The sequence below is a fragment of the Perognathus longimembris genome, chromosome 5 (genome assembly GCF_023159225.1).
Source record: "Perognathus longimembris pacificus isolate PPM17 chromosome 5, ASM2315922v1, whole genome shotgun sequence".
Taxonomy (NCBI): Eukaryota; Metazoa; Chordata; class Mammalia; order Rodentia; family Heteromyidae; genus Perognathus; species Perognathus longimembris.
The window spans coordinates 77242075-77265855 of record NC_063165.1 but is presented as its reverse complement, the minus strand read 5'-3'; positions in this window follow the sequence as shown (position 1 = coordinate 77265855).

Genomic DNA, 23781 nt, shown 5'->3' with positions numbered 1-23781 from the left:
TCCGAGTCTTCTTCACACACCACCTTCAAAAAACTTGCTTTTGGGGCTGGATTATTCACTCAGTCTCGGAAACACAAGTTATTTCTGTTTAGCTATTTTTTATTTGTATTTATTTGCCTTTCCTTTTCACTGCTTCTACCGAGTCAGAACAAACAGTCTTCTCTCTGTACAATACTATATAATTGGCTAGGAGAGACGACATTTCAAGAGAACAGCTAGCCATATCACACTGTATGCTTGATGGTTATATCAGAACCTAGCTTGGTGTTGCTCAGAAGCCTTTCCGAGAAACTGCAGCCTATAGAGTCCTAGGTTTCAATTTCCAGAGTTTGGTGACAAAAAAAAAGCTGATCTTTTACTTTGGGATTTTAAGGTTAGTCTTCTTCAATAGCTGGTTTTTACATCAGATCTAACTTGAAATTCCACAAGTTCTAGTAAACTTTGAGCTCATAGCTAAGGATCTAGATGATACTTAAATTATTTTCCCCTTTTCTTACATTGCTGTACAGCTTTTTGTAAATATTTCTACTAATTAACTTGTTCATGACAAAATGGAAAAAAGTTATAAAATAACAAGAAAATGAATAATAATGATGGCTACAGTGTTGATATGTTTACATATCGGGTAGTAATTGTGTGGTAAGCATTTCTGTAGGTGATTTACATGATTAATCTACAAAGCTCATCCCAATACCCTCACAAGATAGAAAGTACCAATATTACCAATGTGTAGGTAATAAAATGAAGGCAAACAAATTAAACAACTTGTGCAAGATCAAGTAGAGAAGAGGTGAGATGATCAGCAATGGACCTGCCAATCTGCTAGCAGAGTCTGTGATGTAATTCTTTAGCAGGTGCTTTGTATATTATGATTACATCAATTCCTATATTACTCAAGTACACACACTTGGAGATCTGTTCCCACTTCATCACTTATTAATAGTGGGACTTTAAGAAGTTCTTCAGTTTTTTCATCTACCAATGAGAGCACCAGCCTTTCACAAAGACTTCACATTCTGTAAGCATCCTTTCATTTATAAAACAGTAGCAGCAAAGCAATAACCAACATTTATCGATCCAAATACTATAAAACAACGGAAAGGAGAGGAATTAATCAGCCATGCAATAGGGCAGAAGATCTCAGCATGAACTCAACTCTGCATCCACTTGCTCAGAGATGAGGAGGTGATTTGTGGGAAGAATGAAGGACTCAGAAAACAATGATCAAGCAAGTAATAGAGTCAGAGAGGTGAAAACTTCCAAAAGTTCCCTCAGTGTGAATACGAATTTAGTAGGATTGCATATTCCTGCAGAGACTGCTCATTCCTTTCTTCAGTGAGGTAATTTTTAGTACATCTTCTGAGTTCCCTTTTTAAAAGCAATGTAGTTTTCACTACCCACTGAAGCCTGAGCTCTGACTAGCATCATCAAATTCTGAGGCTATCTCAACTGAGAAATTAGAGGAAAATCTTTTGCAGATTGATGTTTGGGGATGCTTAGGGGTTTCTGTACTAGCCAGTCTCTGCACAGCACCACGAATAAAGACACTTCTTTCCACCAGCTATTGTTTGGAAAGTAGAAAGGGCAGGAGAAATATTTTAAGGATTCACAAAAGTGCAGCTTCAAACAACATAACTACCTGCAGCCTGCTGGGAGACAAGGTCCCAGACAAGCGAGCCTGGCAGGTGGCAAGGAGGATCCAAATAGTTGTTTCTGAGAGTTCCCTTCAACAACACAAGGGGAAGAGGCATAGTATCAAACAACAGCAAACACTTGGAAAAAATAAAAATAAAGGGCACTCTTTATAAACCTAGAGAGGACACAAAATTGTTGCCTCGGCATTGAATTTTTAAATGGTGTTACCCCAACACACACTGATATTTGCATCACATAAAAACACATGTCACATAAAAAGTACATTTTCCTATTGAGAAGGAAGGCTTGGGTGTTCCCTGAGGAGTTGGGCCTGGAAACATTATAGTCTAATAGGTATGGATGGAATTTCACTCTCCAGAAAGTTCCTACTGTAAGACAAAGTACTTGTGTATAAAAGATTTTTTCCCCTTAAAAGTCTGTGTTTGAAATGGGGGGATCACTTCCAGAATTCTGTTGGGGTAAATGGAATTTCAGTCGTTTCTAAACTTTATACAGATTCTACTCTTGATCAGCTCTTTGTTGTTGGTGGTGTTGGTTCCTTTTGTGACAGTTCTGGGGCTTGAACTCAGGAGGTCCTGGGTGCTGTCTGAGCATTTTGTTCAAGGCCAGTGCTCTGCCACTTAAACCACAGATCCTCTTCAGGAGTTTTGGTGGGCAATTGAAGATAGGAGTTTGGGGGACTTTCTTGCCCACACTGCTTCAAACTATGACCTTAGACTTCTGAGTAGGTAGGATTACAGGCATTAGCCACAGACATCTGGCTTAATTAGGTCTTAATAAGATCATATATTCTAAATGTGGTCTGATATTTATTGGCAGAAATAAAGAAATCTCGAATCAATCCGTGTATTATATATATATATATATATTTCAAAATCATTGTTTATTTTTTTCTCTCTTTGTTCATTTTTTTCTCACACACAAGAATCAGTTATCAAGAACTATTAAAAACACAGAGTTTTCAATTACTTGTTCAAACTTCCTTTTCACTACTTTTATCATTCATCTGTTTAAAACATTAGCAATATTCATGCTACAGCCCAGTTCTTCAAAGTGAATTTCTTAATCTCACTTTCCTTTTAACTAGAATAGACAGTGTCTATTCTACAGTGTCTACATTGCCTATTCTAACAGAACACACCCTCCCCCATGCAAACCCTCAATGTCATTCACTTAGTATATTTTGAAGACTGCAATGGAATCCTTTACTAGAAAAATGTTCCTGATTTTCTTAATTATGCATCATCTCCCAACTCAATCATCCACATCATTGGGTTCTAGATGAAATTAGCAGAAGAGAGCTTGAATACCATGCATGGTATCTTAGATTTGATTCCCACCACAGAAAATAAAATTGACTATTTGAATACAACCACTGATTCTCCAAATACGCATAACTGTGTATTAAATATATCTAATCCTTTAAATCAGAATTTTTGAAGTATATTCTTGCTATCATTAAGTAGTTTTACAAAAAGATTTCAATTGAACAAATCAGTCTATAAAGACAGTGCGTCTTGATAAATATCACCTGTGCTGGTGTTCTCGCACATCTTTCTTAACTCCATCCAATCCAACAAATTCTTGAAATACAAGACTTGTTTCTTAAAAAACACTCCTTTTTACTGGGAGCCAGTTGCTCATTCCTGTAATCCTAGCTAACTCAAGAGACTGAGATTTAAGGGTTATTGGTCAAAACCACCCAGAGCAGGAAAGTCCAGGAGATGCATATCTCCAATTGGACACCAAAATCAATGAAGCTGGAAGTGGAGTTTTGGCTCAAGTGGTAGAGCACTATCCTTGGACAAAAAAAATGCAAGAACAGCATCCAGGTTCTCAGTTCATGCCCTAGTCTAGCATGAATCAAAAACAAACAAAAAACAAAACAAAACAAGGAAAAAATGAACACTTCATTTTACCCATGTCTATTATGGCTCTATAATTCATTATCCACTGCAAAGCATTTTTGAAAGAGAATAGAGTCAGTGTTAAATTGTTTCAGGAAATGGATGAAATGTAACTTTATGTATGCACCTTATGTATATAAGTTTATGTATATATAACTTAAGTATATCATTGCCTCTCAGAGTCCAAAGCCTGAAACTCCACAGAACATTTCATTACAATCTATGACAGAGTAAATCCTATTACCTTCTTTTAATATCACACAATATTGGTCATGATGATACAGCAATCTCATCCATCCCTTATTCATTCATAGCTGGTACTGAGTTCATTATCTATCATTGATAAGCTTTACAGGATTTCTGCTCATCTCATTGTTCACTTGCAAGTTTGACATCTTAGAACAAAGTGACCTTCGAAAATGTATACAGTACACTAAAAGTTTTAAACAGAATGAAGAAAATAAAAAAAAATTCTGGAACATAGACAGAGAATACTTACTTCAAGAGATCATAATTTAAGCATTATTCAAATTGTGTAGGAGCTAATTCCAGGACCATCAGAATGTTCACACTTTCATTCTGTCATCTTTCATTGTACTTCAAGGCTTTGAAGGATAGGTTTTGAAAAAGATTGTCAAATGATACTTACACAAACCAGAAATCTTATTTCATATTAAGCTTTACTAAAACTTTGTAGCACTGTGTTTCGAATGAAAAACAAATTTAGGAATTTTTTTTTGTTTTTTGCATTTTTTAATTAAATTTTGTTGACAAGGTGCTGTGTAAAAGGGGTACAGTTACATAGTAGGGCAGTGAGTACATATCTTGTGATATCTTACATCCTCGTTTTTCTTTCCCTTCCCTAGATCAGGTAGGCATATATACAATACACAGTGTACCAAAATCATATACAGTAGACAGGTGGCATACGCCAAAGGAAATTCACCTAGAACTTTAAATATAACGTCAACAATAGAGTCTGCTTATCCTTGTCTTATATGATCATATGTACATAGTTGTGGAGCTATTGTGATCCCCTGATAGGTCTATTCTAGACCTTTTAAGTTTAGTAGTTGTTTGGTTTTAGATATATAATGTAAGGTTGCTGACCCTAATATTTAGGAATATTAATGCAGCAACTTTCTAGATCTTCTCCAGAAATATTAGAGATCATAGTCTGTAAGTTATATGTAGCATACAAAGACCTTTTAGCTCCCACAGCTTCACCTCATTTTGCATTAGTATGACATGTTGCATAAAGTTATGTCCAATATACTGATAGATTTTCTTGGGTTCTTCACCATAATCAGCTATCAACAGACCAGGTTTATCCTGCATAGGTGTCTCATGTACTCCAACCAAAAATACACTCACATTGTTTTGAGAAAGCAATCTCTCACTCTCACCTTTGCACGATTTGATTTGTTCCATTTTTCTCTTTGCAAAGGCATACTCCCATAGAGGGAGAAAATCTGTTACAGGCCAATAGGATACAAGGTCCTACAAAAATGCATTTTTGCATTACTTTTTAAACAGGACATCTTCTCAAAGGTACAAGAGAGATTCTTGTTTTTTCTGTGTTTGGTATTCATCTGTGTGTATCAACCTACGTTTCCATTCAGGACCTGAGAAATAAAGAAAACAATTCATTGACCTTCATCTTTTTAAATTATTCATTTCTTTACTGTCAGAGTGATGTACAGAGGGATTACAGTTTCATTCATAAGGCAATGCATACATTTCTTATCCAACTTGTTACCTCTCCCTTCATTTTCTCCCACCTTCTGGCCTCCCCATTTCCCTGCCCCCCGTGAGTTGTACAGTTGGTTTACACCTTATAGTTTTATAAGTATTGCTGTTGCATTGGTTTGTCTTTTTATCCTTTGTCTCTTGATTTTGTTATTCCTCATCTATTCTATAGTTCCAATACACATATATACAATATCAAAATGAGTTACAGGGACATCAGGGGTGAAACCATGGGGAAGAAAGACAAAAGAAAAAGAGCATAATTTCATATGGTATGTTGAAAATAACAACAACAATGACAAATCACTTCTTTCCATAACTTGAAGTTAATTTTGCTTAGCATCATCTTATGTGTTCATTAGAACATAGATATTGAGCTATTGTGATCTTCTGCTAGGATTATCCTAGACATGTTGTAATCATTACCAATGAGGGAAAACCATAGATTCTATGTTTCTTTGGGTCTGGCTCATTTCATTTAGTATGATTTTTTCCAAGTCCTCCCATTTCCTCATGAATGGAGCAGTGTCATTCTTTCTGACAGAGGCATAGAATTCCATTGTGCATACCTACCAAATTTTCTTGATTCATACATCTACTGAGGAGCATCTGGGTTAGTTCCATATTTCAATGATGACAACCTGTGCTGTGATGAACATAGTTTTGCTGGTGGCTTTGGTGTGGTCTTGCTTGTAATCTTTTGGGTAGATGCCCAAAAGTGGGGCTGCTGGGGGGAGCAATATGTTTAGTCTTTTGGGGAACCTCCATACTGCTTTCCAGAGTGGTTGAAATGTTTAACTCCCACCAACAGTGTAGTAGGGTTCTCTTTGCCTATGTCCCCTCTAGCATGTTATTATTAGTTTTCTTGATATAGGACATTCTTACTGGGGTGAGGTAGAATCTGAATGTTGTTTTGATTTGCATTTTTTTCATGGTCAGTCATGTTGAGCACTTCTTCATGTGTGTCTTGGCCATTCTCATTTCCTCTTCAGAGAAGTTACTTTTTAGGTCTTTAGCCCATTTGTTGAGGGGGCAATTGGTTCTTTGAGGATTTGTTTGGGAGGAATTTAATTTTTTGAGTACTACATATATTTTAGATATGAGGGCTTTGTCTGCTGTATGGCTGGTAAAGATCTTCTCCTAATCTGTGGGCTTTCTATTTATCTTGCAAGCAATGTCCTTTGCTGAGCAGAAGCTCTGCAGTTTGATGCAATCCCATTTGTCCAACCTTTCTTGGATTTGCTGTTTCTGGGCCTTTATTAAGAAAGTTTCTTCTTGTGCCAGGGAGCCCAAGTGTTTCTCCTATTCCTTCTAGCAATGCTTTCAAGATATCCGATTTTGGGGCTGGGAATATGGCCCAGTGGCAAGAGTGCTCGCCTCACATACATGAAGCCCTGGGTTCAATTCCCCAGCACCACATATATAGAAAATGGCCAGAAGTGACGGTGTGGCTCAAGTGGCAGAGTGCTAGCCTTGAGCAAAAAGAAGCCAGGGACAGTGCTCAGGCCCTGAGTCCAAAGCCCAGGACTGGCAAAGAAAAAAAAAAAAAAAAAAGATATCCGATTTTACCCCCAGGTCTTCGATCCATTTGGAATTGTTTCTGGTGCAGGGTGATATACACGGATCTAGTTTTAGTTTGGGGTTTTTTTTAATTGTTTTTTTGCTAGTTTTAGTTTTTTTTTATAGGTATTGAACCAGTTTTGTCAGCAGCACCATTTGTTGAAGAGGCTATCTTTCTTCCATCCTACTTTTTTTGCTCCTTTATCAAAGATTAAGTAGCCATAGGTCTGTGGGTTCATTTCTGGGTCTTTAGTTCTATTTCACTGGTCCTCAGGCCTGTTCTTGTGCCAATAGCAAATTGTTTTTATTACTGTAGCTTTGTAATACAGCTTGAAGTTTGGTATTGTAATTCCTTCAGCACTGTTCTTTCTACTTAGCATTGTTTTTCCTGTTCAGGGTCTTTTATTGTTCCATATGCATTTATTCATTGCTTCCTCTATTTCATTAAAGAATGGTGTTGGGATATTGATGAATATTTCATTAAAATTATAGATAGCCTTTGGCTATAATGTTAATCCATACAATCCAGGGGCATGGAGGTTTTTCTATTTCCTTAGTTCTGCTTTAATTTCCTTTTTCAGGATTTTAAAGTTCTCATCATAGAGGTCTTTCACTTCTTTTGTTAATGTTATTCCTAAGTATTTCATGTTTTTGAGGCTACTGCAAAAAGAGTTGCTTTCCTAATTTCAGCCTCACTCCTCACATGGTTGGCATACAGAAAAGCCATTGATTTTTGAGGATTTATTTTATATCCTGCTATTTTGCCTACGTTTTGGATCAGCTCAAGTAACTTGGGAGTAGAGTCTATGGGGTTCTTTAAATACAGGATAATGTCATCTGCAAAGAAAGAGAGTTTAACTTCGTCTTTCCCCATTTGGATGCCCTTTATATTTGTGTCTTGCCTCATTGCTTTGGTTAGGAATTCTAATAATATGTTAAAAAAGAGTGGAGAGTAGACATCCTTGCCTTGCTCCTGATTTTAACTGAAATGACTTTAACTTTTTGCCATTAAGTATGCTAGCTGTAGTTTTCTCTTTATAATATTCAGAAATATTCCTTGGAATCCTACATTCTCCAAAGTTTTCATCACAATGGTGAGCTGGATTTTGTCAAATTTTTTTCCATGACTAAAGAAATAATCATGTTATTCTGGGCCTTGCTCCTATTGATGTGGTGAATTACATTACTTGACTTGCTTATATTGAACCAGGTTTGCATCCCTATCTGAGCTCTCTCCATGAAGCCAGTTTTACTATTCCAGAGAAAATTCTGCTGCTCCTCTGCCATTTTCCTCCATCTCCTCATTAGATCTTTATTTTTCTCTCTTAGATACACTTATTAAATATCAGTAAAAACTAAATGTTTCATGAAATTGACTTTACTTAGTTTTAAATCCTTTCAGCTTTATTAATTGATAATGAATTCCTACTTTGGTTTCTCAACAAAACTGATATTTGAAGAAAGCCATGTTTTCTGAACAGAAGCCTTTACTGTTATGGAAGCAAATTAATTTGCTATCTGATTTAGATTTGTGTTTTAAAGTTTGAGCCAATCATTGAAATAAATACAATTTCTAGAGCATTTTGAAAACTTTACAGGAAAACAAATTCAAGTTAAATTTCAAAAAATTTATTTTAGTTGAAATTACCATGTAACTAACTGAACAATGAATAATACAGCATATATTTTATGCGTTATATTTGCTCTTTTTTAGTACTTATTTTATTTTGTTTTGTGCCTATCCTGGGCTTGAACTCAGGTCCTGGGCCCTGACCTTGAGCTTTTTTGTAAAAGGCTAGCACTCTTCCACTTGAGCTGAAACTCTATTTCTGGCATTTTCTTTTTGGTTGACAAGAGTCTCTTTACTTTGCTACCTGGGCTAACTATAAACCACATTTCTTACAGCTCAGCCTCCTAAGGAGCTAGGATGAAAGTCATTAGCAGTGTCCAGATATTCTTGTACTTTATATAATCATTATCAACCACTAAAAGAAAGGCTAGCAAATGACTAGTTACTCAAGAGGCTGAGATCTAGAAGATGACTGTTTGAAAGCAGCCTACACAGAAAGAGAGTACTTTCTCCAAATAACCAGCAAAAAGCTAGATTGTAACCCTGGTTCAAGTGGTAGACCATCAGAAAAGTAAACTTAACAAGAATAAGGCCCTCAGTTCAAACTCCAGTATCATCAAAAATAAGTAAAGTGATAAATAAGTAAATAAATAAATGTTGAGATCCAATATTATCATTCAGGTAGTTATGATCAGTACACTGTTTCATGACTGAACTTTCTGTAATAACAGAGAATCCAGCCTCCCAAAATGTTTTGTGTGCTTTTTCATGTTATGTTAAGGAATTGCTCAGGATTATTCACTTTTCCACAGCAAATCTCTCACTTGGATGTCAGGCTATTTATTGTCTAGAGAATGTAACAATTAAAACTTGCTTAAAATATTGATAAAATGTTTTTGGCTTTCTGTTGTTAGAGAAATCATGTTCATTGAGACAGTGCATTTTGAATTTGAAGGACATTTTTGTAATTAAAGAGAGATCATGAAAATGCAAGTGGAAAACTCTGTACCATATTAGCTAATGTTTTCATTTCTTTCTTTTTTTTTCACTCATTTCTTTCTTTCTTACGCTTCTACAAAAATGGCAGTGGCTTTGCAACCATTTATACATAAACAAATTCCATATTCCAGATCCTATCTCCATGTGAGCCTGAATCTGGAAATTCTCCACCATTAGAATAAATCAATTCCTATTAAATAATTTTTCACCTTAAAAAATTTAATATTATTGTCATTGACTTACAGAGGGGTTATAGTTATATACATAAGGTAGTGCATACATTTCTTGTCACACTTGTTACCCCCTCCCTTGTTTTTCTCCCACTTTCCCTGCAACTTTATAAGGGATGTATCCAGTATAAGATGACTTGTTTAAAAACAAATTATATGCTAACATTTTTCTACGTTTATATTTTATATCTTTCTGGGTACATATATGAATCCACTTGAAAAAAGAAAATATATAATCATGGCATATAATTAAAGCTCATATGATCACAAATTTGACAACAAAAATAAGGCCAATGATGTGATTTGTCAAAATTCTTTGAGCAATAAAGAAATGGGACCAAAAATAAATGCATCAAGCTTATACAGTAGAGAACATATCATATTATTTAATCATGTTCATGTATTTCCAATTATGAGTACAGGTATCTGGCTGTACATAGACTTACAAGGGAAGAAGGGCTAACTAAGGTATACTAGAAAGTGACAGTAGCGTGAATAAAAGGAGAAAAATAAAGTAAAAGTAGTACTTTTTAGAAGAAAAATCAAAGTAAAAAATCATGTTATGATTAATAAAGAAAAATGTAGCTATGACAAATTGTGCTATTAGAACTAGGAAATTGAAAAGGAATAACAAAATCGAGAGACACAGGGCAAAAAAAAGGCAAATAACTACAAAAGCAATACTTGCAAAACTGTTTGGTGTAAATGAACTGAACAACTCATGGTGGCGGGAAAGGGAAAGGGGTTGGGGTAGGGGGGATGAGGGATGAGGTAACAAACAGTACAAGAAATGTATCCAATGCCTAATGTATGAAACTGTAACGTCTCTGTAATTCAGTTTGATAATAAAAACTTTAAAAAAAGAAAAATGTAGATTATAGGGTATGTTAGATTGCACATTATAAATACTTAATTAAAGGTAACAATACTGGCTTATCAAGAATTTCTTTAAGGTACTCATATGCAATATAAATGAATTATATATGTATATACATACATACATATGCTTTATCTATTGATACTAAATTCATCCTTCTCAAATGATATGCTAGGTGAACAGTGACACAAAGGGATTAATGCAGTAGGATCCCCATCATTGTCTAGCACTTACTAAGTCTCCACATTCATATACATTCTGTAATTTCTATGTCTTCTTTTTCCATATATCAACTGTGGATCAAAAGTAACTTGTCACATAATATTCCTAGGCTGATGACCAATGCAAGGTGATTAAAAGTAATTTTTTGAATGATCATTCATGGAAATTGCCATACTCATTATCACCATATTCTTGGAAAGAGTGCAACAGCTTTGTAATTAATAAAATATCACCTCTAAGAGATCAATTATATCTGACAAGTTACATAGAGTTCAAGTGAAGATTTTAATTTGCAATATTTGATATTATTCCAAAATTCAGAAGTCTGCCTGATACAAAACATTGCTTCCCAATTAATATAGGCTATTGAGTGGATAGGAAGTAACCTACAACCATACCAAAAAATGCTCTTTCTGTGACATAGAATACATGTATCTGGTAATTATTTTTTTCTAGAGGTGACAGGAAACATATGAATATCTATGTTTCAATATCACTAATTGAACATCCATTTCTTATGCTTTTGAATTTCCTTTGCAGTTTTATTAAGAATAACTTGTCCATTTGTGAATCAATAAAATTCTAGGTTATATTTGTTTGTTGGACTTTTATTCTCTGCAGTAAAGAGGTATGCAAACATTCTACCCCTGAGCCCCATTGCCGGTCACTTTCTAGTCCATGGCTTCTTCTTGACTGTATTCACAGATAGATGCACCAAGGAAGCACTCCTTCTGAATGCCTGCCTTTTAATATCCTCCCACTGGGAAATAGATTTCAACATATGAAACCTGGGAAGACCAAAGAATTCAAGTCTTAGCTCCTATTTTCTGCTCTGGAGATTCAGCAAATCTTCCCCAGCTAGCTCAAGCAGAGGAGACTTCACTGTTACTCTACAACGTCCCCAGGAACAGCTACAAATCTCTTGCCATTCTCAAGTTTCACCATTCTGAAGTGCTTGGCCACAAACATAGGAGACTAAGCTTGAGGAAATAGCCTGCTTTCATATGGTCTCATAACTTTTGTGAATCCATTTACATTTTGTTGGCTATGAGGAATGATTTTCTTCCTGGATTTTCTGGTAAAGATTAAATTGCAAATGTTTGAGAATGATCCCCTTAAATTGCAAGCTTCTATTCAATTTCTCTTGAACAATATATTCTGTCAGTAGTATATTTAAATTTTCCATTTCTTCACTGTCTAAATCCTACAGTTACAGCGAAGGTCCATTTTATGCCACAAGCAGAGAAAGCAGTGAAAATACTGAATGTGCTATTTTTCAGGCACAAAGTAATTATAAATCCCAACTCTAGTCCCTTAAAAGAGAATGTAATCTGAAGCCTAAGAGAAGTGAAAAAAAAATCCTACATATTTTATACCTTAAGATTAGTGAATAAATACCTTAATATTAGTTACTTATAATAAAATGCTACATTTTGCCAGTGAGTATTGTCATATATTGCTAATAGAAGTAGAAGTCAAAGTAAACTTTGTTCAAACATTATGTATAAAAACTGTTTATAATCTTTAGGATCACTGGCCAGTAAATTCTACTTTTAGTAATCTGGACAAATAAAAAGCAATTAAATTATGGGATAAGGAATCCTAACTCAATTTTATCATTTCCAAATGTTGTCTAAAAATTGATATTTCAAAAAGTATACAAAAAGAAAATAAATGTGAAATTCTGAATACATTGGTATAAGCACACTGTATGAATGTACTGTTTTGTGAAGGACATTCGCAAATCACTTCCAGTCACTAGAATCTCTTAGCTATGACAAGTCATAGATTTACAAAAAAGAAAAAAGGGAAGGTTATGTGCAAAGCTCTCTGTAAAGAGTTGGAAGATGATCAGGAGGCTGAGATCTAGAAATCATATTTTGAAGCCAGGCTTGGCAGAATAAGTCCTTGAGACTTATTTCCAGTTAACCACCAAAAAAAGCCCAAAGGGGAGCTATGACCCAAGTGGTAGAGCAATATCCTTGAGTTATAAAGCTAAAGAACAATGTCCCAGGCCTGAGTTCAAGCTCAGTAGCTGCACAAAATAAGTAAGTAGATAAAAATAAAAACAAGTTCATCGTTTTCTGCATCCAGGTTCACTAAGCCTGAATCCTATGAAGTCAGATCAGAAGACTGTCATCTTTCACAACTTCTACCTGACTCCCAACATTCTTCAGTTTAGGTACAATCCTCCCAGGTAAACAGCAAGAACACAAAGGAACAGAGCAGAGAAGTCAATCAGTAGCATGTGGGAGTAACAGATGAAATCTTTCCTTTGAATGGTAGTTTAATTTGCATTTGACCTTCTTCATTATAAAATTTTGCTTACTTTGTTATATAACCCAGGTAGTCATTATTGGCAAGTAGTGAGAAATATATACATTTATACTTTACTGTCTCTTGGGACATTTTTTATTTTAATAAATGTATTTCAACTGATATATTAAAACAAATAATATGTATACACATACAAACACATGCACAGATGTCCATGTATATACATGTATCTACATACGCACATATTCATATATGTGTGTGGGTATATATTTCCACCTATCAAACAATGTTTGGATACATGGATGCATTTTACCTTTTTAAATAAAGGTAATTATATTTACTTCCTCACACATTTATCTGTTTTAAGTAGTCTTCATTTATCTTTTATGAGTACTATCTCTGTTAAGAAGACATATAGTCAAATTAAGTTTAGCAGAGATTAATCAACAAAGAATGATCATAAACTAGTTTATACTGAATCAGCAGAGTTTTGGTGAACTCTACTCTACCTGTGGACAAAGAATTTATATTCTTAAATAGAAGTAATCTACAGAAAGGTTTGGTTGATTGTTTTATTGTGATGTAAGTCTCGCATGTACATACACCTGAAGTGAACATATGAGGTTGCTTCATAGGAATGTCTAGATTGACTGAATCCCAGCTGTTCTGATTGGCTGAATCTCAGCTGTTACCACTGGCTGAACTTCAGCTACTTGTTTCATGAGCATACTTTTGGGCTTTCAGTTCATTTGTATGTCATGTTGGGTCGTAAATTGCTACACATGGATTTAAGGAAGGTATTCAGGTAGCCTTAAGCCAATTTTAATTTAATTTAACATGTCTCATGAATAAAATTTTATTAACTTTCCTCCTTGTAATAAACTGTCTTCACCTTTGACATTCATGCAGACAGTTATTAAACATTATTCCTCTGTTCTAATCTTTCTGGTCAGTCAATGGCAAACACTTTCTCTCTTACTAAGTGTGCACTTTTTGAAATAAAGTTCTTCAGGAATCCCTTGCCTAACAGATACCAGACATGGATAATACATGTGTCCATCTATTTATAAGATCTCAGTAGGATATACCTTATCTTTTCTAGAATTCCAAATACTCAGAGCAAACTAGGCATTCCTTGCAAGTTTCCTAATACTTAAAACATTTCATAAAGTTGGCCTATCTTCCTTCTTGACCACTCTTCCAGCCCCACTTATTCACTGAAATTCAATGAAATGAAATAGGAGGTAAAGTACCAGTGTGTTGTCATCAAGGTTCTAACATGTTTTCTTTATGTTTCCTGGACACATTGTAACTCAGGCCTCTCTCTCATGCTCTCTACCCTCACATCTGCACACTTTGCAACCTCTCTATCATGCGTCCACCTTCCTTACATCTGTACACCTTGATGATAATGTATATGAAACTTCCCTTGGCCCTTGTGTTCAATGAGAACTACACATGAAAATATTAAACCAGTCCAAGGCCAAACCATGTTGAAAAGGAAAGCACCTTTCTTTCCTCTCACGAGCTATTTTGCTATTTTTGTACCTGTTTTGTAGTTGTGCTGTTCTTCCAGAAAGCATGATAATGTGAGAAATACACCTTTCAATGTCTTTTTGCTATATGCCTGACATTCCACTAGATGTGAACTCAGGCACATCTCCTGCTCTACAGATGGTATCTTTCTGCTTTTGTGTAGACTTCTTTTATATTCAGGAAGACTGCTACCTCTCATCTAAAAGGAATACCATAAATGTCTTTCTTTAATAGCACCAAACTAGGCTATTCTTATTTTTCAACCAGTGTTTCAAGGTATATACATTTAACACAATCTACTTTTCTCCTCATAATTAAATACTCTTAGACCTCCTAATAGAAAAATAGGCAGGATACTTCACTAAGAGTAAAGAGAAGTAAGGTACAGAGGAGTTTTACAATAGTACCATTATTAATAAGATGTCTTGTGTGTGCTCTATGCATTGCCCCTGTAATGCTGTGAATAAACAAGACCATGGCCAAGAGCATTAAAAAATACTATTTGCTTTGTCTCCAGAAGTCACTTTAGGTTGGATAACTAATGTGCTTGATCATCAAGTCTAAGGTATAGATGGAACGGGATAGCTCCATTTGGGGTAAACTGGCCTCCACTACATGGAGTCTCTCATATCCTCCTGACAATTTTGCTTTAGTCTGTTCTCACACTGTCTAGAAAGGAAGTTAAACACACATTTCCTCTTGATGGTAAATGCTGCTACAAAATACACTACAAATCTGTAAGCAGACTTTGTTATTATTATTATTAAATGCCCCACAGTCCAAGAGTGGCGAAATAGAATTAAGTTCTTCACACGTGTCTGGAAGGATTCCCAATGAAAGATCATTAACACAGATAAGTGAACAGTTGGAACCATCTTTATAATAAATCTTTCTCATTTATGTTGCAGATGAAGAAATAATTACTTGGAAAACATGTTGGAAGGTAATTTCCCATGTTACTTCCTTTTAACTTATGGAGTGAATGATACACTTCATATTATATATATACGCATATATAATACTACTTTTTTTTCTTTTGCTGGTACTTGGGCTTGAATTCTGGACCTGGACGCTCTTCCTGAGCTTTATTTTGTTCATGGCTAGTCCTTTATATAACCACAACTCCACTTCCAGCCTTTTCTGTGATTAATTGGAAATAAGAGTCTCATGGTCATACATGCCCCTGATGGCTTCCAACCTAGACCTTAGATTTCAGACTCCTGAGTAGCTAGGATTATAGGCATGAGCCACCAACAAATAGTTTATAGTAAATTTTTCTTGTATTTAAGTAGTTGTACAATGGAGTTACCATTCAACCAATCAGTTTATAAGTTTGATGCATCTTGATTAACATCACCATTCTCTCCCAACCATAACAACCCATGTCCTCCCCTCAGTTTTCCTAGTTTCTTAGGACATGCATTGAATATAAGGAAGGCATGTGCCCCCTTCTTCTTTTATTCCTCTATCCTTTTCCTATCTCCTCCTAAAATGTGAAATGGACATGTGAGAGATAGGTATATAGCCATTAAGTCTATAAAGATGCAATAAAATGGATGAGACAAAGACTTCAAATTTACTAATTATAAAGTGAGCATATTTCTTAGTTTCTCCACTCATAAGATAGTATGACTTGGCGGGGGGGCATGGTATAAACAATTGGGGCCAAATATGCATGGCGTGTTGAGGAAGAGTAAGGCTAGCTCTCTAGCTTCCAGATGTCAAGTGGCAGTAGGAGGCACATCATTTCCTGAAGAGTGCCATAGCCTACACTGCTTACCAATTTTTGTTGTGTTCTGGCTTTGTTGCTGAGAAACCTTGCCAGATGTCCAAGCGAGTACGGTACCACATTACTCCCAGCATGTTCCTAGGTAATTTTCCACCAAACATTGACTTTCCCACTTGCCACAGTGTTCTGTTCAGGTGTGCTGAATTACTCTCTGCAGCTAATCTGTTTTCCCCAGTGATTTTTAAACGGTGAAAATGTAATAATAGATGAAAAACAACAATTAGCCACCATTTCCCACCTAAATACTCTGGCACATATACTGGTTCATTGTTTGGAATGTTTTGCTTTCTTTCTTTCTGTCTGAATAATTCTTATTTTTATTTTCAGGTTTAGCTCATGTCATTTTTTTATTAATTAAATTTTGATGACAAGGTGTTGTGCAAAAGGGGTACAATTACATAATAAGTCAGTGAGTATATTTCTTGTGATATCTTGCACCCTCATTTTCCTTTCCCTTCCCTCGATCAGGTAAGCATATATACAATACCCAGTGTACCAAAATCATATACAGTAACCACGCAGCTTATGCCAAAGGAAATTCACCTAGAACTTTAAATGTAACTTCAACAATAGAATCCTACTGTGTCCTTCTCCTGGAGTTATTTTTGCTTATCCTTGTCTTACTTGATCATATGTACATAGCTGTTGAGCTATTGTGATCCACTGATAGGTCTATTCTAGACCTTTTTATATTTAGTAGTTGTTTGGTTTTAGATACATAATGTAAGGTTGCTGACACAAACCTGTGGAAATGACATTTGAAAAGAAGTTTGTTGTTTTGCAGACCTAGTCTCTACTGTCCACCTTCCCCCACCCACATCCTAACAGTCATATATCAAGGAGACCATGCCCCTTTGTTCTCTGTGTTCTAGGCTTGTCTCGCTCAACATTATTTGTTCAAGTTCTGACCATTTCTCTGCGAATAACAATATTTTATCATTTCTAATCACTATGTAGTATTCCCTGTGTATAGGTACCACATTTTTTGGATCCATTCATCTGTAGTGGAGCATCTGGGTTGTTTCCATATTTTGGCTATTGTGAATTGTGCAGTGATAAACATCGATGTACAGATGTCTTTTTGATATCTTGAGATCTGTTGTTCAGGATAGATGCCTAGGAGTGGTATGGCTGGGTCATAGGGTAGGTCTATGTTGATCTTTGTGAGAAACCTCCATACTGTTCTCCAAATTGCACTCCCACCAACAGTGGAGAAGGGTTCCTCTTTCCCCACATCTCCTCCAGCATTTGTTGTTGCCTGAGCTCATAGTATAGGCCATTCTAACTGGAGTGAGGTGGTATCTCAGGGTTGTTTTTATTTGCATTTCTTTTACTGCCATGGACATTGAACATTTCCTCATGTGTTTCTTTGCCATTTTTATATCTTCTCCTATGAAGTCTGTCTTTAGCTCCCTTTCCCATTTAATAATTGGTTTACTGGGTTAGGAGGGGGTTAGTTTTTTGAGTTCTCTGTAGATGACAGATATTAGGCCTTTATCTGTTGCTGTGCTGGTAAAGATTCTTTCCCATATGGTTGGCTGTCTTTCTAGTTTGGTGGCTATGTCTTTAGCTGTGTGGAAACTTTTTATTTTGTAGTCGTCCCATTTTTCGAGTCTCTCCCCTATCTGTTGTGCCCCTGGGACTATATTCAGGAAGTACCTACCTGTGCCTATAAATTCTAGCATCTCTCCTACTCTGTCCTTCAGTAGATTCAAAGATTCAGGTCTGATGTTGAGATCCTTAATCCATTTTGAGTTGATCTTGGTGCACGGTGATAGGCCAGGGTCTGCTTTGAGTTTTCTACATATGGCTGCCCAGTTTTCCCAGCACCAGTAGTTGAAGAGGCTATGTTTTTTCCATTGTATGTCTTTAGCTCCTTTGTCGAATATCAGCTGACTATAAGAATGCAGCTTTATTTTTGGGTCTTCTATTCGATACCATTGTTCTTCAAGTCTGTTTTTATACCAATACCATGCTGTTTTTGTTATGATGGCTCTATAATAGAGCTTGAAGTCTGGTATTGTGATTCCTCCTGCGCTGCTTCTTTTGCTTAGAATTGCTTTGGCTATTCTATGTCTTTTGCTTTTCCATATGAATTTATGGGTTGTTTTCTCTATTTCAGTGAAGAATGTAGCTGGGATCTTGATGGAGATTGCATTGAATTTGTATAACATTTTGGGCAATATGGCCATTTTCACTATATTGATTCTGCCTACCCATGAGCTATGGAGGTCTTTCCATCTCCTTTTGTCCTCTTTGAATTCCCTTTTTAGATTTTTATAGTTCTCATTAAATGTGTCATCTATGACTTTAGTTAGGTTAATCCCTAGGTAATTTTTTTTAGCTATTGTAAATGGTATTATTTCCATAATTTCCTTTTCTGCTTGTACATTGCTGGTGTACAGAAAAGCTGCTGATTTTTGTGGGCTGATTTTGTATATTGCTACTTTGCCAAAATGGTTTATTAGATCTAGGAGTTTGGGGACTGAGCTTTGTGGGTCCTTCAGATATAAGATCATGTCATCTGTGAATAGGGATAGTTTGGTTTCTTCTTTGCCAATGTCATTTTGAGTGAGAAAAAAATCCGCCACCACTAGTGGCTCCTACATGTAATCTTGGCTACTTGTGCTGCTACCAGGAGAAAAGAAATTTAATGCTAGCCCAGACAGAAACATTTGAAAGACACTTTCCCAGCCTGTAGCTGGGGGCAGAAACTGGTGCCCATCATTCAAAGTTATGTGAGAGGCTGAGATAGAAAGGATGGTGGCTCTGGGCCAGCATGAGCAGAAAAGTCTGTTAAGTACTATCTATACTGAGGAAAGTAGGAATCTGTGGAATGTTCCTGTGATTCCCTAATTCAAAACTTATCAGTGAAGAATAAAGAGTGTCTCAAGTGGTAGAACACCCTGCTACCAAGTAAAAGGACATGAGTGCAAATCCTAGTACTGTCATACAAAAAGAGATAACTTATCTAGCTATGTTGACATACCCCAGTTATGTTTGATACTCCTCAATTCCATATTCCCATAGCTCCATTTATTGATACATTGACTATATTGACTATATTGATACATTGAATATAAGTACTGATTCACTAAAAATACTCTGATCTGATATAAATTTCTTGAAAAAAAAAAGGCCTAGTGGCAAATAATCCATTTATGTATTTAATGAAGAAGCACACTAGGCCCTGGTGGTTCAAACCTCTAATCCAAACTACTCAAGAGGCTGAGATCTGAGGATCGAAGTTCAAAACCAACCCAGGCAGGAAAATTCATGAGATTCTTAGGACTAGGCAATCTCTAGAAAGCTGGAAGTGGAGCCATCCATAGCTTAAAGTGGTAGAACAAGAACTAATTTAAGCAAAAGGACTCAGGGACAGCACCAGGCCGTGAGTTCAAACTCCACAACCAATGAAATAAAAACAAAAACCAAAAAAGAAAAAATAAATAAAGAATCACAACTTTGCATAGCAGAATAATCATTTTAATTGATGCATTTTATATTAATTCACTTAAATGGGATTCTTGGATTGTTAAACATTTCTGGAGGAGTCAGTAGAGGTTTTTGGAGGCCAAGCCAAACACTAAACAATGTGATTTTCATTCACAAGACATAACCAAGTTTTCTTTTTTTAAAATTTTTATTGTCAAACTAAAGTACAGAGAGGTTACAGTTTCATATGTTTTAAGCATTGGATACATTTCTTGTACTGTTCGTTACCTCCTCCCTCATTCCCCCCTTCCTCCTCCCCCTCTCCCTTTCCCCCCATGAGTTGTTTAGTGGATTTACACCAAACAGTTTTGCAAGTATTGCTTTTGTAGACGTTTGTCTTTTTACCCTGTGTTTCTCGATTTTGGTATTCCCTTCAAGTTTCCTAGTTCTAATACCAGTATACACGGTTTCCAATGTACTCAGATAAGATACAGAGACAGTGCAGGTACAACCACAGGAAGGGGATACAAGAGGGTCATCAATAATAGGACTCTATGGTCTCCCTCATAGGGAATAATTAGCACAGGTTTAGGCTAGTCACAGCAGAGGATCACAACAGCCTAATAGCTATACCCTTATGAACACATAAGATGATACTAAGTGAAAGGAACTCCATGTTATGGAAACGACTGTTATATCACTGTTTTAATTACTTTCAACATGTGATAACCGAATTTTCTTAAGCTCAAAGAGCCATATGTAAATTGAGAACTATAGGACATAAGTAAATACAAACACAAAAATTGGAAGATTTTGGTTCAGCCATGTAAGTAAATGCAATCAGTCCAATACTTTTTCACTAAGAAAAATTGCAATAAAGCATCATGTTATCTGTATACTATTAATAGGATAGTCCAAATAAGAAGAAAGACATTTAAAATTGCCAAAATTTTAAAACTATTTTAACCTTTCATTTAAATATTATGCTATTTTCTAGGATCAATACTTAGGATAAAACTTTGTATTAGATTTTCTCTTATAGTAAATCCATTGATGAATTTATATACAAAAGAAAATTGTATCTGTCTTTCTCTCTCTAGCTACCTATTTACCTATCAACTTATAAAACACATTTATGCATGTGTGTACATATATATGGACATATATGTATATAATATATGTGTAAGCAAATAAAGATAAATCTTTTAAAAGCAGAATGACTATCTCAAATCATTGTGCATGAATATCTCTTAAGCTACATTAAGATTGATATGTACGTGTAATTTCAAAGAATGTAGCTTTTGGATATTATGTTTCATCTGTATAAAGTGTTGATTAATAAATTGAAGCCCTTTTATATTGTAGACAATATAAAAGCTGAACGAGGAAATATCACTATACTTGGAGATAGAATATTCAGTGGTAGATTCAATGGCACATCTATAAATATATTTCCCTTTCAATATATAATGTATTAAAAGTAGCATGAAAGATTATTGTGTTAGTTATGGATCACTTTGAATTACTTTTATGGATGTATATCATTTTAGTTTGGTTTCTGGCCTCTAGACCTACTGATTGCATTTTTCATCTCACTATTCACATCCTGTGTGATCATTGGGCAGTATTTTCTTTGCTACTTTCACAAAGTTGTTTTCCATCCTTTTGCATATTTCATTGTGTACTCTGTTTAACACTCAGCTCACACGCCACAGGTCTGCAGAGTCCCCCTCAACAGTCACTGCCTTCTGTCTAATACGGTGTCCTGCAATTACCAGCCACCTCTTCTCCCTACTTCACATCTTCAGCTCTTCCATTCACAGAATTGTAAGGGCTAACCTGAGAACCCGAGTGACTAAATTTAAGTTTTAGTGTTAAAATTATAACAGCTTCTAAACCCTAGTGATGACTCCATGCTAGAGGGCTGCACCCCCACCTGTGAGACTAGTTTCTTGTAGTTTGACATTTAAAAATATAGAGAGCCCTTTTCCCCCTAGGGCCTAGGTAGCAACCATGGTAATAGACAGTAAAAATGACCATAGTCATAGTCTATAGAAATAACCATAAGAGAAGTAGAAATGCCATGGTAACTGTTGGGTTGGTCTATTTATGATTGAGTACTGGATTGTTCCAGCCCACTCATGCTTGCTTAGTGGTAATGGGGAAACATGGTCACAATTGTTAAAATAAAGTTGGTACGAGGTCAGTCTGACCACAAAATTCTGCTTCTGTAAACAGCTTGCTTAACCCATTTGTAACTTGCTCTACCCCCTGCACTAACCCCCTGCATCAGTGCTACATGACCACCAGTTGTCAGTTCCTGATATGGAGGCCAGATCCTGACATCAAAGCCAAAATAGATAACTGAAAGGGTAGATAGCCAATAGAAATAGGACAAGACTTGCTTGCTAAATGCCATCCAACCAAGTATCCACCAAGATGAAAATACCCTGCCCCTTTTGTAATCACAATAAAAACCCTGCCTATCTGGGGGCCTGGACTCTCAATCCAGATCCGCTGCATTGGTGATGGTTGAGAGTCCAGGCTGGAGCTTGAAATAAAGACTCTCATGCATTTGCATAGGAATCGTCTCCTTGGTGGTCTTTGGGGACAGGAAATCTAGGCATAACTGAATCTGCCAGGACACAGCTGTGTTGCTCTTCATTTTGTACCCCACAGCACAGCCAGCAATGAGCCGATTAAATAAGTAAAAGACATATCTTTACTATCTCTTGGAGGTTCTGCTCAGTGCTTTGAAAGCTATGCATTTTTCCCATAGTTGATCTTTTTTTTTTTTTAAGTTGTGTTGTTGAGATGCGATATTGTAAATCCATTTTATCTCTGGAGGTTATAGAAAAAAGAACTCGCATTAGGAAAATGAAGAATGATGAGTTGTCATGGGCTCATAGCCGAGCCATTGCAAAGCTGAGGTGGGAGAATTGGACTTAGAGTTCAAGGGCAGGAAAACAGAGAGATACCCTGTTTTCTGGGGAAGGAGAAAGAGGAGGAGGGGGAAGAAGAAGAAGAAGAGGAGGAGGAGGAGGAGGAGGAGGGGGAGGAGGAGGGGGGAGGAGGAGGAGGAGGAGGAGGAGGAGGAGGAGGAGGAGGAGGAGGAGGAGGAGGAGGAGGAGGAGGAGGAGGAGGAGGAGGAGGAGGAGGAGGGAGAAGTGTTGTATCCTAGTCACCAAGGCGGGACAGTAACTCACAATGGGACTCTAACCCAGGGCCAGAGCATCAGTGTTTTAACCCAAATTTAAAGAAGACTACAAGACACTCAGGTAATGGGGCTAAGATTTTATTTTATTATTAATTTATTTATTTACTGTCAAAGTGATGAACAGAGGGGTTACAGTTCCATACGTAAAGCAGTGAGTGCATTTCTTATCAAACATTACCTCCTCCCTCATTTTTCTCCTGATTTCCCTCGCGGTGGAGTGTCTGACAGTGTGGTGTCTCCACTCCTCCACTCCAGAGCGAAGTGCAGCCCTGAGCTTCAGTAGGCCTGGGTTTTTTAAGGTGAAAATCACAAGTAGGTGGTGGAGCAAGTTAGGCACAACAACCAAGCAGACATATGGAAGCAGAATTTGTGGTTAGTGATGATTACAATTCTGGTAAAAAGGCAATATTGACCAGAACACATTCCAGGTTTTCTTTATCAGATCTAAGACCAGACCACATTCCAGGTTTGGGCACTCTTCCAAGTTTCACTCTATTGACCAAAATCTAGTAACCTTTTGTTTAATTCCATCATTTACTTTAAGTCTCTATTTCTGGAATTTCCGCATCCCCAAAGGAGCCTTGGGGGGGGGGGCGGTGTCATCATAGTCTGGGTGTCACAGAAGAAGGAGAAGGAGGAAAAGAAGAAGAAGGAGAAGGAAGAGGAGAAGGAGGAGGAGAAGGAGGAGGAGGAGGAGGAGGAGAACAAAGGAAGGAGGAGGAGGAGGAGTTCAGAAGGAAGAGAAGGTGGGGGAGGA